Source organism: Balaenoptera borealis (assembly GCF_965194805.1).
Source record: "Balaenoptera borealis genome assembly, chromosome: 5".
NCBI lineage: Eukaryota > Metazoa > Chordata > Mammalia > Artiodactyla > Balaenopteridae > Balaenoptera > Balaenoptera borealis.
In genome coordinates, this window is record NC_138862.1 from 24,430,298 (window position 1) to 24,447,203 (window position 16,906).

General features: G+C 34.0%; 1 long non-coding RNA gene across 1 annotated transcript in view; it reads right to left on the reverse strand.

The window, feature by feature from the left end:
- The window catches only part of LOC309628731, a 162,365-nt gene extending 148,123 nt beyond the window's left edge, over window positions 1–14,242 (reverse strand). The window contains exon 1 of the long non-coding RNA XR_014244678.1: window positions 13,393–14,242. This is a non-coding gene — a long non-coding RNA (uncharacterized lncRNA). The remainder of the gene's footprint in view (window positions 1–13,392) is intronic.
- Window positions 14,243–16,906: the final 2,664 nt, after the last annotated feature.

A 16,906-nucleotide genomic window follows, 5' to 3' on the forward strand; every position in this document is an offset into this window, starting at 1 on the left:
TCTTCAGTTATATAAACACCAAAGAATGTCTCATCCAATGCAACTGTCCCATATACCTATTATGTAAATGAAGTTGTAGCTATTATGACTATAGTTATATGTACTATCCTATCTTATTCCACAATCTGAAGCTGAAGTATATGTAACATTTAAGTGCCCAGATGTTTCTTTTTAAAAACCTGCAACCTTTGAGCTATCTGATCATTTAAAATGACTCCATAAACAAACAAATGAATATAACAAAACAGAAACAGACTCACAGATGTGGAGAACAAACTAGTAGTTACCAGTGGGGAGAGGGAAATGGGAAGGGGCGAGATAGGGGTAGGGGATGAGAGGTACAAACTACTATGTATAAAATAAATAAACTACAAGGAGGTAGTATACAGCAGAGGTAAATATAGCCATTACTTTATAATATCTTTAAATGAAGTATAATTTATAAAATATTGAATCACTATGTTGTAGACCTGAAACAAATATAATATTGTACATTGGTTATACTTCAATAAAAATAAAAGTAAAAAATAAATATGACTTCACATACAAAATATAATAGTGAATGGAAAAATAAGGCTTCTACACTAAACATTCTAATTTAGTAGAGGCTACAAGTTGAAGGAATACACAGTGACCATTGGTATAGGTCCTATACCTCATACCACTAGACAAGAACAATAAAGTAAATTCATTATTGACATACTCAAGTCTGAAAATCTGCAGTCTGCCCATTCATTGCCAATGTGGCTATAAAGGCCTGTGGAGGGAATAACCACACATCCCCATCCAGCTTGATGCCAGAGCTCTAATTTCCTTAAAATTTTAGACTACTACCCAAAGATTTAATTGGGGGCAGGGAACCATCTTATTTATGTCCAGCAGCAGAAATCTTTTAAACCATGAAATTTTAATGTGAAGCCCACTTTCGAACTCTCTTGTAGCCATAGATGTAAACAGCTTCAGTCAGTGTTGTCAGTTCTTAGCATTTGACTCTGACTAATGAGAAACAGCAGGCAAAACTAGTCACCTCTGTTCCCTGCCTGCCATCTGATAAATTGTGCCAACAGGTGAGAGTACTATTGATATTACCTTTGCAGAGCATAGCAGCCATTGGAGTTTTACGGGAGGAGATAAAGAGTTCGGCTCCCTGCTTTTTTATGTTTGTTTTGCTGTTGTTGTTTTAATTTCCCGTTGGATGCCAAGCTAACTCCTGACATTTCTGACTTTCATTTTCTGGCCTGCCACAACTACAGCGTGAGGCAAAGAAGTCACTTTTGGCAGTTTCTAATTATGGACACTTAGCAGTGTTGGATCTCTGGCAGAAAGGAGAAAGGATCTCTTTTCTCACAACAGTATGTATGTATCTGTTCTTCCTTCAGACCGGTCAGCTTAAATCGAAAATTCTCTCTTTAGCAGCACTGACATTTATCTCTTTTAGCACCTTACTGAGGAGTGAACATAAGTCATTGCCACACACCAATAGCTTGATATTTTTTTGGAGAGTCCTATTTTTTCTAAAATGTCCCATGTTCTTCCAGAGCCTTGACTGTGAATTCTAAGCAACAAAAGTCAGTATTTTAACCAACTGGTTAGCTACAATATAATAAGGTTATTTCTCACAAGCTTAGGGTTGCTAGATAAAGTACAGGATGCCCAGTTAAACTTGAATTTCAGATAAACAAAAAATAATTTTCAGTATGCGTGTGTTCCATGAAATATCTGGACATAAACTAAAAAATTATTGTATATCAGAAATTTAAATTTAACTGGGGGTTGCTCGTGTTACTTGCTACGTAAGCACAAAGTGGAGGATCCTCACCCCCCTTACAGGATTTATCATCTGGAATCCCTAACATTGTGTACTAATTATTGATGCATTATACACAGTCTGTATATATTCTCATAGAGTCCAAGGAGAGAATCCAAAGACTTCCCAGGATTTTAAGGACTGGAATTGGGCATTTGATAGACTTGGTGAACTTAATCCATGAATCCATCATTTGTCTCTGCTTCACTCTAAATGTTGGCATTATTCTTTCAATTTTTCCCATATGATAGAATGGGAACAAGATGGATATAATAGCATTCATTACAAGTTCCTGCCTACACTGAATTTTGGATCTAATATTTCTTTTTTTTTGTACTTATGTTAATTCAATACCCCCTCACACTAATCATTCAACATAATGGCCCTAATATCCTGGTCATCTTTTATCACATCATTGTATTTTATTCTTTCAGAACAATTATTTCTTCCTGAAATTTTTTACGCAGTTATTTGTCCATATGTCAATGGTCTGTCTTTCTGATTAGAGTTTAGACATAAAGTCTAGACATAAAGTAGACATAACAGCAAGAACTCTTTACTCAGAGTATGAAATTTGTCCACATGTATAAACAGTACAGACTTTTTTCTCTCACAGATTATCTACCACTAACATGTTTTTTACACAAGTCAACCTCTAGCTTGATTTATTTTAGGTTACAAACTGATCTGTTTGTTTCTTCAGAAACTATGCTGTTTTCACACAACATTGCATCATACTCACAAAAACTGGATAGTCTGGTATTCACTGACATTCTCAGAAATTCAAAGGACATCTGATGTCCAATATATTCCTACACTCAAGTACTAAATTTACTAATGTCATCATATTTGTAAGTTATTTATAAATATTTCTAACAATTTTGAAAAATCTAAAAAGGATTCCTGTGATGGGAATACCACCTTCACTATATGTTGCTTCTAATTACTAGCACTTTTCCCTAAAAAGATTTAGGTGAATAAGGAAGTTGAAAACAACCAGAATATGTCACTCCAAAATATGCCTCTCTGACATGAAAATTATTTTGAGCTGAAGGCAATTAAGAAGCAGCAAACACATAAAAAAGCTCCCTCTTTTTCTGCCTAAAGGCAGGATATAGTATCTCCTTTTACTGGAAACAAGCTCTTTCCAAGTCCAGAAAGGACAGCAGAGGAATCTGCAAACCTTACACCATTAGTTTACTCCCATACATTTGCCTTCCCACAGTTTGCTGCCCGTGGAATCCTAACACTACTTCCTTCCCCTTGTCCTACCATTGCTCTATAAATGTATTCCTTTGTTGAAAATTCAATTTAAGCCTAGTTCTAAGAAGCTACTTTGAGTTACTTTGCCTTTAGGTTTCTCCCATGTGGTATGTGCTACACACATTAATAAACTGTTTTTCTCTTGTTAATCTGTCTTTTTGTCAAAGAGTTCCAGTTCAAAACCTAAGACAGGTAGAGGTAAAGTTCTGCCCTCCTACACAGATTAGGGAGGTAATTTCCACAACCTACAATAGGATATTTATTTGTATGTGATTTTTAGATCCAGACTATGTTTACAACCATAATTCTTACATTTTCAACCTAATCATTTTCATTTGTATGCGCACTGTAATCTAAACTAAATATATGTAAAACCAAGGCCATTATGCTCTTAGCAAACTCTGGTCATGTATTAAGTTGACCTTAGAAATCATAAAGACTAGGTGTTTCATCATTTCCAGGTGACTTTTCATCTTCTCTTTTAAGACATCACCAAATCCTTCTAACTCTTTTTTCGTATATTTTCTTATGTATAACACTATCTTTTAATCATCCCACCACAATTTAGTTAAATTATTTTCAATAGCTCTTAATGGTGCCATAGCCTCTTTACAAGGTTTCCTAACTAACAGTCTATTTAATGTATATTAAATTAGAAGTAATAGTCAGCTACGGCAAGTGTCCTTTTGATCCCATTATTCAGCTTCTTATAGTACTATCATGTTGCCAAATAGCCACTTATATCAAATGAAAATTACTGGCCATGTCTTTTAAAATATTACACCAATTAACACACAGAGACCCTGCAACACACAGATATACTTTACTGGGATGAGCTCATTCCATTTCATCTATGTTCTACTATAGTCCCAAGTATCATTTTATGGCTAAATGTGTGAACTGTTAGCCTCAGTAAAATATACAAGTGGATTTTTCTTTTTTTTTGAGGTGGATACAATACGGGCATTAATATCAGAACCATCTTAAAATCCTGGTTTCACCACTTATTAACTACCTAGTGACATGCTAGGCTTTTAAACTTTTTGTTTCTTATTTACTGTCTATATTTAAAAATATAGATAATAATACCTATCTCAAGTGTAGAAAGCTAATAATTAATGTGATATATTTTCCCCTAAAATCAGTTCGAGAGAAAAAGTTCAGAGAAAAAGCAGCTCATAGAACATGCATGGTATTAAGAAGACAACAAAATAAAAAATATACCAAAGTAAACAAAGGACAAGATATGTCAATTCTGAAAGTAATGTAATTGAGCTTAATACCTCTATTGCTAAAAATGGAATTTTCATGTTAGGTTACAAAGAAAGAAACAACAAAACAAACCAAAACCACAAAGAAAAAATTAAAAAAAGTAATACTCCCACAATGGTGTATTTTCTAAAGACTGAACTACAAAACTAAAACAAAGTGAGCCAAATATCTTGACAGTAAAATGATTCTCAGACTAATGAACAACAACAACATCAAATAACCAGAGATTAATATGTTTACAACAAAATGTAGAAATCAAGAAAAGTATTATTAAATAAGCAAAGTTATTAAAAAAAGACTAGCTAAACAGTCATGGACTTTAACACAAACAGAAAAATAGCATAAATATATGTTTTAAAATATCATATGAACACAACAAAAATGCATTGCAACAGCTGTTTCAAAAATCCCTTTAACCTTGAGCAGTCAAATGGGCAAAAATAAATGATATGAAAAAAATGCAATATGATTAATGCCATAGAATTACTAAATAATTAGAACTATAAATCATACAGAAAACATATGTCACTTTTAAGTGTCTATGAGATAGTTCCAACATAGGAATCATTGGTGAGGAATTAAAACACACATACGCGGGATCTTTAGCTGTGGGGATCCGGCATGCCGCAGCTAAAGATCCCAAGTGCCGCAGCGGAGATCCAGCACGCGGCAACTAAAACCTGGCACAGACAAATAAATAAATAAATATATTAAAACACACACACACATACACACTCAAACACATGTACACACCTTTAAAAATAGTCATCAAAAGAGAAATTTTACAGGTACCATTTTCTAATGGTATTTCAAAAATTACAGAAATAAAAAAGAAAAATCCTTGGGGAATTCCCTGGTAGTCCAGTGGTTAGGACTCCACGCTTCCACTGCAGGGGGCACAGTTGGGGAACTAAGATCCTGCATGCGGCCAAAAAAAAAAAAAAAGAAAGAAAGAAAGAAAGAAAGAAAAATCTTTAACGAAGTCCTTACTCTACTGAGTTACTTCATGGTCATATAAAGCCAAATCATAGGTTTACATTTTTTTTAAGAATTTAAAAGGAATTTGGCCAAGAAAACTGGAACCCAAATGAAATAATACTGAGTTAAATCAAATTTATCAATTAGCAGATGATTATCAAAAAAGCTTCAAGAATAGAATAAATAAAGGTAAAGGGAGAAGTGATAATGAAGAGAGATGTAGCACTGATGATTAAACTCAATAGTTATTTTTTTTAGAAAAAATATAAACAAGGAAGATAACAGTTAAACTACTCTAATAAGGAGAAAAAACATACAGGGAGAGGGAGAGAAAGAACAGTTTCATGAAGTTGAAAATGTAAAAATAAACAACGGACCAAATAAAAGAGACTTAATTTTCAGATGATCAATACCATGTAAAAAACATTACATAAAATTCTGCAATGTAGTATAAGAGTATATCGTTATTTTAGATTTCATTTACAAAAGTGTTTGACTACAGTTTACTATAACTTTTGAGGACGAATAATGTCAATTAAGGGTTGCCAACCCAGTTAACCCTTATCCCTCTGATATTAAGACCTATTAATAAGTTACAATGATAAAACAATATTAAAACTATGTGATATTAACATAATAGAATTAAAGTTTATTAGATTATATACATGTCCAGAAGTGTTCAAATATATGCAAAAAAGAGATATATAACATATTGATATAAAACATTTGAAACCATCAGATAAAAATTATCTATTATTTTACCCATAAAAATTATCTAATATTTTATCCATAAAAATTATTAAATATTTTATAAAACATATTGTAGCTTATTTCATAATGTGGCAAAACTAAATGCAGATGGTTAACGGAGTTAAATGTGAAGAAAGGAAAATCTGTTATAACAAAACTCTTATGCATTTCAAAATATTTTTTAAAACAGACTAACTACTATAGTTAAAGCACTCTTTTATAATGTTGGAAGTAATATTCTTTCCACAAGACAATTAGACATTGTAGCAAAATCCCTGGATTTGCTCACATACTTTGAGCTGTATCTCCAGTTCTAGGAATTCATTAAAGATCAGATATTGAAACAAATGTGTATCCTCATTTATGGGACAGGCACCTCCGTATTAGAAAATGCTACACAGCCATTGTTAATTTCACTACCAATCAGTTAATGACAGGAAAAATGTCCATGGCATTCATTCACGCATTCAATCAGTTTAGCATCATGCTTGTGCCAGGTACTTTTCTAGCTTTTAGAGCTGTAGAGATAAAAACTCAAACAGATAAAAAAAAATCTAGCTCTTTCAGAGTATACATTTTAGTGATACAGCACTAAGAAAAAAAATCACTGTGGGAAACAGGAAATTATACACTCCATATTCTTAATAAGAAGACAGAAGATTATAAAATCCGTAGTTTTTTGCTTTTGGTGATATAAAAACAGAATTGTTTCCTCAGGTTAAGGATCTTGAATCATGAATTAGCAGTCATTCCAGAGAAATGGTTAGGGAGGAAGGAAGTGTTGACTACAGACACGTGAGGAGGGAAGTCTCAATTATTTTCAGATAAGGACAAAGGCTTGAGATATTCTTAAAATGTTTTATCTTTAAGATATTAAAATATAAATATTAATGCAAATAGATTGAGAGCATCTTTGGTCAGAATTATATGGTTATTGTTAATATTCCTTAGGTGTTTTACCTGAAATTAGTACCCTTTGTATGATCTGAATTTAAAATCGCTAAACAGATTTCTTGCCATGGGGAAAAAAAAAAATCAGTCTTTGCAATTTCCCTTAGTTCCTTTCTCTATGTGTAAACCCTATTCATTGACCATGTCCTTTTCTGAAAAGTTTCCAGAACAGATCCACGGTATTCTTAACAAATTTATCTTTCCTGTCATATTTCCCAAATTGCAAATACTCAGCATTCATTACATGGGTTTTTTTCTGGGCTCTATCTTAAAGACCTGCACTGTAGCATATTTTAAAAATATTGATTTCAAGCTCATCAGCTCAGTGATGAGCATATCATCTCATTATGTGGGTTAAATAGGGTAAAAGTGCTTAATTACCTACGCAGTAGGTGTAAATACAAACACATTTGTTTCTACTTTCTCTCCCCATTGGAAACAAACTTGATAAAACTGGAAAAACAAACAAACAAAAAAACAAACTCTAAATTTAAAGAGATAAGGAATAAAAATATAACAAAAATTCTTTTAAATGACCTCCATTTTACCAACTCACCGCATAAACCAGTGCTTTCCCATTCTTCTGTTAAACACACGTGCTGAAGTCTCTGGCTTGCTGAATGCTTTTGGCTCACATAACTGTCTCACACACTCCCTATCCCTCTGTTTCGGAAGGATGCGTACCAAGTATCAGATGTGCTTATACCTAAATCTGTTTGTACCAGTTGTTTTTGTTTTTGTTTTTGTTTTCACTTACATAACTTACTTAAATATCACTTAAACTCATGAAAATAGGAGTGTGAAAATAGAGTTGTTTCTATAAAAACTAAGTTGTATGCCTTGAAAACAAGTTTGTAAAGGTGAGTTGCTTGAAATAAGCTTTCAAAGTAAGTGTGGGCTGGACAACCATAAAATCTGGGGAAGATATTACAGATGTCTAAAAGGATTCTGCACACAAATTGCTTACAAGTGGTTGTAATTGCTTGACGTGCTTTAAAGAGATGGAAACAGAAAATTGCAGAGGATGAGTTATGAGTATACTTTATGTAAAAAGAAAAAAAGAAGTAAAAGGAAAAGAAAAGTGCATAGGACCATCTATTAGCTGACTTACAAGCAAAGCCCTTGGCCTCAAATGATAAAATTTTAAAATAAATTCACGTTTATACTTTCAAAGTTAAAATAAAACGTATAAATTATAGACCACCTTTAATTATTTTGAGGTTTTCTCATATGGTAAATTATTTGAGTAAAAGGGCTTCTTCCATATTGTGTATGTGTTAATCACCAAGGGCGACTTGCTTACCTTTGTTTTGATGAAAAGTGCCTCAGTATAACCCCTTCCTCATTTGATGCCCTGTGACTCTCACCTCTGCCTATCCCATAGACACAGCTAATTGGAACAATGGTGGTAGCCTAATCAAAGGAAGTCATTGGGTAGAGGCAAAAGACTGCTGACCTGTTCTAAAAACGTGGAATGGAAAAATCAGATTCCTTTTTGGTGTATTTAGATTTCAAATGACTTAGCTATTAATAGTGGGTATGGGTATCAAAGTTTCCTTGAAGTATATATTCAGGGTCAAAATTCTTTGAAATTGTGTGTAAACTGAACTTATGAGGGAAGAGGAATCATGCATAGGCATTCAAGTGGAAGGAATCTGTGATATTCAGAGAAAAGCAAAAATGTCATGAAAGATGATATATTTTATTGCCTTTAAAATGAAATACTTTAGTGCCTGTAACAGTACTTTTCCCCCTGCTTTTTGAATAAGGGGCTCTGTGTTTATATTTTGCACTGGGCCTTGCAAAATATTTGCCCTATCCTAACAACTAATGGGAGTTTCTGTTTATTGAAGACTTAACATGTGTTAGGTTCTTTGGCAAGTGCTTTTAATGAAATGGCTCATTTTACTTCTTGAATTAGCCCAATTAATTTTACAAATAAAGAAATTGAAAATTGGCATGATAAAATTTCCCAAGAATAAACTTGCTTTTAAATAATAGCCAAAGAAACTGGAAATAAATCTAGGTCTATCTGATTCAAATGTCCATGATTTAAGTCATGATGTAGAAAGATGACCTTCTTTAACACTTGCCCTTTCTCACTATTCATATACTCCCCTTTACAGAGATAAAGTAATGAACTTCTGTTTTTTGTAAGTAAAACTGCTTGACAAGTATCAGAAGTCTGCAATACTGTAAAGAGATTCCAAATTCAAGGAAGAATATCTTTTGGCATTCTTTTCCTTAACATTAGTAAAGTTCTTAGCCCGGAAAATTATTAATTTCATATATACATATATATGTATATACCTTAAAAATTATGTACAAGGGAGTATTCATCAGTGAAGTTTCTTTCTGTATTTAACTTATTAAGAAGGTGAATTTGTTGAAATTAACACTGGGTCTCTATCTTTTGAAAAAAAAAATTGAAGTGTTTACTTGCAATCAGGTAGTTGTAAGAAATGCACTCAAATTATGTATGCATTTATACTTATGCAATTCTAATAATCAGTGAATTTATCTACTGACCAAGTATATGCTCTTTGCAATTTAGAGATCAAAAAATTTATTATGGGTGTAGTCATGTAAAGTGACATAATTATCATCAATGGTTATTTTTTTTTAAATCATGACAATGTATACCACAGTTTTGCCTCCCGTGAGGCAAATCCTCACATTTGTGTGATATATGAACTCTTAATATTTATAAAATTAATTTGAATCACTGGTTATATAAGCTAAAAGTAGTTAAATATTGGCAGTTTCATATGATTCAACTTTATATATAGTGCATATTAAAAAATATATATATGTATATAAAAATTCATTAAATTCCACCACACTGTTAAACAGAAAGGGCATGCCATCCTGTGAAATTTCCAATATCTTAATATCTACTTATCCTCTTTTTATGATAGCAGCTCTTAAGTGAAAGTTCTGTCTATCTCTTTCTCTGTTTTTTGTGTCCTATTTGTTGTTATTTCTCAGTCTTGAAATCTGGCATAAGAATAGCAATATATTGTTTTGCAACCCTATTTTATGTCAATTCCTTAGCAACATTTCTCTTGTCGTTTCCTTAACAACATTTATTAAAAGAGAACATTCACAAGTAAATATAGGAGGAAGTAACTACCACTCAATTCTGAATTTTGATTTGAACTTTGCAAAGACCAAGATATATCAATATATGTGCACAAGTGCATGCACACACATACACACATTTCTTTTCTTTTTTTTTTTTTTGGTTTTATTTCATTTACATAAAGTCAAGTATTTTAAGACTCTCTGAATAAGAGCTAAGCTATGAATAAAAGCAGGAACTTATGTTCCAGAAAACCATAATTTTACTGCAAGTGATTGCTAAGATATGCAAATGATTTTCAACCATTATCTTATCAGATGCTTAACTCAGAAATTCCTATTCCTCACTAGAGATTTTTTTCAAGTTTTTGATTGCTATTTTCAGATGTCTATTTAGCTATGATGATAAGTAAAATGTTCTTCTTATGAGTCCATTACTATTATAAATGTATTTCATCTTTATCTCATATAAATCATATCAAATAAGTTTCTCTATTTGGACAGTAACAAGTGAGAAACAGATGGCCCCAAATACCAAGAAATAAAGAAGGAATTCAAGCAGGAAACAACATATAAATATTGACAGCAAAATGGAAAACATAACCAAACTTTTTATAAGAATGGGTCTGCCTCAATGCTAAAAGCAGGTTATTTTTTAAGAGTATTTTCAGATATTGATGTTCAATCAATGTGCCTTCCTGAACATCACATTTAGTCAGATACTTGTTATTTATATTGATAGAGTTAGAGGGAAAATGCTATGCTTATACATTGAATCTAGTCTTGTTTGTATGGTTTTTTAAAACAGGAAATTTTAAAAATCCAATTTTGAAGGAAAAATTCCCTATAAGAGTTTGCCAACAGTGAAAATGGTGCTTCATACAAGATTAATTCCAGGAGCACCAGTAGAGAAAATCCAAGTCTGATGAAATGGCTTCAAAAAATAGATAAAGATGGAATTATTTCAATAGAAAAAAAACTAAAAATGTATATTCCAATGAATGAAATTACAATATACTATCCCCATAATGTGCAAACAGGTTTTCACAATTCTGAACACTGGTATTTAAACAGATGTTGAGCTGATCTCTATCATGTGTCATCATATGAGCCAAGTCTTAAGAAACATGCACCACTGACTTTTTACGTCTATATGAAAAATAATTTCATATTTTAACTGTTGGTTTTCCATAATATAATAACAATATCAATGCACTTGAAAAATGACTCATAATGATTATTTATTATTATGGAGATAAATGGATTGGATATTATCTCATTGCTCTCTGTTTTGTTTTATAGCAAAAATTTTATTTTTCATTATTGCTAACAGCAAACAAATATCTTCTTAAAACAGACTAGTATGTTTAATGTCTAGGTGTCTTTTGCAGAGTACAGTATTGAAGTTTAGCCTTTTCTGCCTCAGTTTCGCCTTATGTAAAATGACGATAATAATGAATACAATGATGATGATTATGAAAATAATAGTACATCCCATTAGTTTTCTTAAGCATCAAGAGCAATGATATAAGTCAATAAGTGAGCACATTACATATAATAAGCACTAAATAAATAGTGGCCTATCTGAAAATATATTCATATATGCTGAAAAACTTTGGAAGAATACATGAAGGGGACACTTGTTGGAGTAGTTTATCACTGGAAAAGGTTACAAAACAAGAGGAATGGATTCATGACTCTAACACATAGTTTACCATGCAGTTTTAGAAAAGTTTTTAAAATCCCCATGCCTCTTTCTTCATTTGAGAAATTGATGATAAAACTTTACCTATGGAGTTGTAAAAAGCCAAAGAGCTTATGTATGTGAAAGCCTTTTATTATGAAATGCTATATGATTCCAACTTTTCACATACTTACTAATTTAATCAGCGTTTATTTAGAACATTAGTAAGCACCTACTGGACCCAATGCTGATGCTGGAACACAAAAAGAAATAAGACAGATATTCTCCCTAACTTGGTAGTATTCAAATTTTATCAGTATAAACCATTATTGTAGCACCAAATTTGCTTCTTTTGAGTATCAGCTCCCCATTATTTGAGAATTCAAATTCTGTTTAAAGATTGAGTAAACTACTTTAAAAAATGATATGTATCATTTGAGCTTAGATGTTCATACTATCCAACTTTGAACATTATTGAATGAAAAAGAGTATATTTTAGATGGAAAGTCTATTCAAGTCATTTCACGAAGTATAAAGAAAAGGAAATTCTCTTTATTCTTCAAAAACTAAATTGATGTATGCAGCTTTTACTTATTCAACTTGACTACCTCAGTTATTCTTATTACTAAAATAATACCACCAGTGTGAAAAAATTTAAAGAACCAGATGTGGTCTTTGATCAACAAGGCAGAGACTGTTAATACTATTGTTATTTTTTTTTAACAAATAGAGTTCCTATAAGAAGTTTTAATGAAGGGACTACTTACATATGTTTATGGAAATGAAAGGATGTTGAGGTACCTAGACACTATCAAAGGCAGGAAATCATTATCAAACCCAGACCCAAATGTTCACCAGGACTTGGACGGGAACTATGGATGACGTGCTTTGGGCAGAGTAGGACACTACCATGACTGAGACATTGAACCAGCACTGGAACGCATGGAAAAAGGAAGACAACTGGGGTTTTCCCTGAGTCTCCTATTTGCTGAGCCCAACCAGGAGCAAGTGAGAGAATGAGACCATATTACCCTAGAGCACAAAGTAAAAGGAGGGAGGTATATTGATGAGTATGGAGGCAAATGAAGACTAAACCACACACGAGTGATGTCATTTCAATTACACTAAGATTTAGGTGTTTGCTTCCCTTGTCTATTAACTAGTAGCCTTTGGTTTAGCTAATATTTGAATATGAGCTCATAAAAGCAAAATAATTTAGAATGGATTAGATGAGTTAATAATACCTCCTCTAACAGTCTCTGTATTTAAGAGATTATTTAGGAAAGCCAGTTTTTCCATTGACACTATTGGCCTATTAAAAATTAAAATTAAAAAATCATACCATATACATTTCAGTGTCTTCTTCATAATAAGGATATGCGTATAACATCATATGTCCTTAAAATTTGTAATGCAGGAGGTGATGTCAGCAAGCAGGCAGACCAGAAGATCCCAACACTCCTCTCCCCAAGAAAACAGTGAAGAAACAACTACAAATAGAAGAAAATAGCTCTGGGAAAGCTTTGAACTACAAAGATGCAGCAGAAACCCCATGGAGCCTAGAAACCAATGACTGGCACATAGAAAAGCACAGGAAGCATCTTACCTCTGCTGCGCCACCCCATCTCCAGTCTGGAGCCGCTAGGTGCTAAGAGGGATTCCCTCAGAGGGCTTTCACTCCACTGGGAAAAGAACCGGAGGACTTCAGTCATCCTCATCACCACCGGGGACATCTGCAGCCTTCGCTACGGAGGGCTCCACAGCCGTCACTGCGGCTAATTCCAGTTGACAAGCTGCCTGGAGTCCCTGTGGCTGTGTCTCCTCCCCAGGGCTGGAGCTGTGGCATGGAGACTTCCCCTGGGCGCTCAAGTTGCGCATGTGCCTTGTTTTCCATGATGAGACGCCACATTGGCTCGCCATCTAGTGGTCCGGAACTGCCACTGCACGGTGCCCGACCCAAGGAGTCCTAAGGTGCAGCTTTGATTTGCCATGCCTGGGGCCATGCTGCCAGTACACTGAATCCAGCCTTCGTGGTTCTAAATCCAGCTTTGATCTGCCATCACCCAGGCCACACTGCTGTACTGTGCCTTGCTCCCGAGTCCTGAGTTAGGTCTTTGACCCACCATCACCAGGGCTGTGCTGCCACTGCTCTGTGTCCTGACCCTGGGTCCTGAGTCAAAAACACAACAGGTAATTTTTGGTGGGAATGTTGAGAAAAGGGAATCCTTGTGCACTGTCAGTGTGAATGCACGTTGGTACAATCATTATGGAAAACACTATGGAAGTTCCTCAAAAAATTAAAAATAGAACTACCATATGATCCAGCAATTCCAATTCTGGGTATATATTGGAAGAAAATGAAATCAGTACCTCAAAGAGATATCTGCACTCTTATGTTCATTGCAATATTATTCACAATAGCCAAGATATGGAAACAACCTAAGTGTCCACTGATGGATAAAGAAAATGTGTTATATATATATATATACACACATATATACACATATATATATAATTTGTTGTGATTGCTCTGGTATTTTAATTTTTGTACTGAATCCATTTTTCTAAAAAAATTAAATATTTTTAATATATCTTAGAAAATTAGCGAAAATTAAGAAAGTTGAACATATTGCATTGTATAATATTTAGATAAGAATGTTTGAAAATTATAGATATTTTATTCCCTCTCAATATAGCACATCACTCCTATTTAGGAGTCTCGATTATGACAAACATTCACACACACCTGAAATTTTATGTACAGTAACTACAAAAGTAAAAACCAAGGGCAGTCTGTCATCACTTTGATAGTTGAAACCATTTTAAATATTAGGAGGAATTCAGTTTGTATCAACACACACACACACACACACACACACACACACACACACATAATGGGATATTATTCAGGAATAAAAAAGGAAATTCTGCCACCTCTGACAACATGTGTGAAACTAGAAGACATTTTGCCACTTGAAATAAATCAGAAAGAGAAAGACAAATATGGTTTAGTATCAATTATCTGTGGAACCTACAAGAAATAAAAAGCCAGTCTTACAGAAAGAGTAAAATTGTGGCTTCCTGGAGTGGGGGTGGGGGGGGGTAGATGAAAGGGGGAAGTATATTTCAAAGGGTACATGTTTTGAGTTATAAACTGAACAGGTTCTGAGGAGCTAATGCAGAACATGGTAACTGTAGTTAAAAATACACTATTGCATACTTGAAATTTTGAGAGTAGATTTAAATGTTCTCACCACACACAGAAGAGTTAAGTATGTGAGGTAACAGATGTGTTAATTAACTTGATTGTAGTAATCATTTCATATTGTATATGTATATTAAATCCTCACATTGCACACTTTAAATATATATGATTTTATTATCTATTATTCCTCAATAAAGCTAGAAAAAAACTGTAAGTCACGTGGAAACTAATTTATAAAGGCTAAGTTTTGTTTCTTGTACTGCTATTAGAAATTGCTTACCATAATGTTTGAAATATTTCTAAACCAGTCTAGATTACACTGAATAAGAAACCTTCAATTATTTTTTTTACCCACATAGTTATATTTATGTAAAAGAAAAATATCATATATCAGATACATGCGCTTGTGAGTAAATAAGTTCCATATATATTCATCTTATTTGGCAGTTTGCATTTTGTCTTTATTAGTTTTAAGGTCAAGAATGGTCTCCTTGGGCTTCCCTGGTGGCTCAGTGGTTGAGAATCTGCCTGCCAATGCAGGGGACACAGGTTCGAGCCCTGGTCTGGGAGGATCCCACATGCCGCGGAGCAACTAAGCCCGTGAGCCACAACTACTGAGCCTGCGCGTCTGGAGCCTGTGCTCCGCAACAAGAGAGGCCGCGACAGTGAGAGGCCCGCGCACCGCGATGAAGAGTGGCCCCCGCTCGCCGCAACTAGAGAAAGCCCTCGCACAGAAACGAAGACCCAACACACCCAAAAATAAATAAATAAATAATTTAAAAAAAAAAAAAAAAAAAAAAAAGAATGGTCTCCTTTTCCCCAAATTATGTCTATTTCATAGTCAGTTTCCACTTTACTCCAAAAGACTTGACTCAATCTTCCAATATCCATTGTGAGCCCTTGGCTCCCACAAAAATGCCGTTTTTCTAAATCCTGTATTAGAGGAAACCTTCAATTATTTTCTAATAATTTTTTGTTTTAACCTCAATCAGTAAGTGCGTTAACAGATATGAAAAGGAAAGATGGGGACTTCCCTGGTGGTCCAGTGGTAAAGAATCTGCCTTACAATGCAGGGAACTAAGGTCCCACATGCCTCGGGACAACTAAGCCCACACGCCTCAACTAGAGCCCGGGTGCCACAACTACATAGCCCACGCGCCCTGGAGCCAGAACTCCGCAACTAGAGAAGAGAAAACCTGCACATCACAACTAGAGAGAAGCCCACGCACCGCAATGAAAGATCCCGCATGCCTCAACAAAGACCCCGTGTGCCGCAACTGAAACCCAACACAGCCAAAAATAAATAAAAATAAATTAATTAATAATAAATAAATCTTAAAAAAAAAGAAAAGGAAAGATGGATGGGCATTAGATTGTTGAAGTTAGTTAATTAAGAAAATCATGTTTCATAAAATGAATTAGACATTGTCAACTAAATTCTCATTTATTTTTCATATTTAGAAGCATTTATATTCTTTTTTTAATTAATTCATTTTATTTTATTTTTGGCTGCGTTGGGTCTTTGTTGCTGTGCGCGGGCTTTCTCTAGTTACGGTGAGCGGGGGCTGCTCTTCGTTGTGGAGCGCAGGCTTCTCATTGCGGTGGTTTTCTTCTTGCAGAGCACGGGCTCTAGGCGCGCTGGCTTCAGTAGTTGTGGCTCGCGGCCTTAGCTGCTCTGCAGCATGTGGGATCTTCCTGGACCAGGGCTCAAACCTGTGTCCCCTGCACTGGCAGGCGGATTCTTAACCACTGCGCCACCAGGGAAGTCCAAAGTATTTATATTTCATAGTCACATATCTTAAAGGAAGTAAACATGCTTATATTATAATAATTAACTATTTTTTCTGAATTATTGTAAACATATTACATATACAAATATATGTTAAATATATGTATTTTTTATTGAATTTCTGTG